Below are 1,726 nucleotides of genomic sequence, written 5' to 3'. Positions count from 1 at the left end.
ATATTAATGGCAGAACAGATGTATCTACCTCAAAGTTTTTGCAGAATTCGACTGAGCTCCAAGAAAGAGATCTTTAAATATGCATGTGCCTAATATTTTTTTAGAAAGAACAATATGCATATATACAATAAGCCGATACCTTTCAAAAATTATACAAGATAAACATCAATATGGAACATGAATTAAAGCCTTAAGGCTCCACAGGTTCAGAGCCCGTTTGGATTGGCTTATAAGTTGCTTATAAGTTGTTTTCAGCTTTTTTGAGTGTTTTTGGCTAAACTTAAAGTCATTTTGTGCTTAAAATAAGCTCAAAAAAATAAAATGGGGCAGTTTGACTTAAGCTTATCTAAAGCGGCTCTATTTGTGACTTAAAATGTTTTATAAAAAAAAATAAGTTGGGCTACTGACTTATTTTTTTAGCTTATAAGTTGTTGCAGCTTATAAGCTGCTTAAAATAAGCCCATCCAAACAGGCCCTCAGACTCAAACTCAGGTGCAAGGGGGAGCTATGACAATTCACAAGGTTTTGAATATCCATTTTCTACCGTCTAGTCTCTTGTAGTTTCTTGCCCTATTCTGCTACTATTTGTTGTTTCTTGTTCTTTGACTATCGTATTACTTTGTGATTGTTCTTTGCTCCTTTTTGTGGTTGTTACTGCTCTATCATGCTTTTATAATATGTTGCCATGATTTATTCGTTTTTCGTTATATCCTTTTTCATACTGCTTTGAATTGATTGTCCTTATGCGGAGGGTTTCTTTGGAAAAACCTCTCTACCTCCCAAGGTAAGTATTTTTTACACTCTGTTCTCCCCCTGCATCTTTTTTTGTGGGGTTTCACTAGGTATGTTGTTGTTGTTGTTGTTGTATTTTCTATGTATTTGCAAGAAGATTTGCTAGATGCTGACACAAATAGTTGGTCATAGTTAGACATATCTAATTTACTGTCAAATGATATTCGTACTTCTTCTCTTTCTTTCCCCCTCTCTTCTCTCCTGCTTTGTCTCATTAACTCTCTTGAACAGAAGTTGGGGACATTATGACAGAAGAGGTAATTTAAAGGCTCTTCTCTTCATAAAAGATTATCGAAATGTTATTCTAGTAGCTTGCTCTGTAGTTAGATTGTGAGACATTTTCTTACAATGATGTCAAATTTGTTTGCGTGGGTTGTAGAGCAAGCTTATCACGGTCGCACCAGAAACTAATTACTGAAAGTGATGCAATTGATGACAGATGCTTTTTTTTTGCTTCATTTCTCAAACCTCTAGACTTTTTTAGTCTATTTGCTTCAAACATAAGAATATAAGCTAAAATACTTCGCAACGTAGTCTATCATCATTTCAGCTTCCTGTACATTTTCAATCTTACACCACAAATCTAAAAAGCGATATACATCTATATTTTAAATTACAGATATTCTCATTTTTACCTTTCCTCCCAGACCATCCACAACTTTGCTGGTATTGTGTTCTGGGGTTATTTGATGTCCAACCCTTTTCCAACTCAGCAACAGTTCTTTCAGAGTTCACGAGATGCACTATTTTAGTTCAAACTAAATTAAAAAACGTGTGCCACATCTGAGCTGTAAACTTTGTAACCATCTTTACAGAGGATACACCTGTTGCAAATTATCATTCCTCTTCTTTATAAACTGTGTTGAGTCAAACATGTCTCTTTTCCCACCAGCCATGTGAAGCATTTAACCTTGTTAGGGGTTTTGTTTCTTTA

This window comes from Lycium ferocissimum, chromosome 3, assembly GCF_029784015.1.
Source record: "Lycium ferocissimum isolate CSIRO_LF1 chromosome 3, AGI_CSIRO_Lferr_CH_V1, whole genome shotgun sequence".
NCBI classification, from domain to species: domain Eukaryota; kingdom Viridiplantae; phylum Streptophyta; class Magnoliopsida; order Solanales; family Solanaceae; genus Lycium; species Lycium ferocissimum.
The sequence above is the reverse complement of the archived record's forward strand: the minus strand, read 5'-3'. Positions refer to the sequence as shown.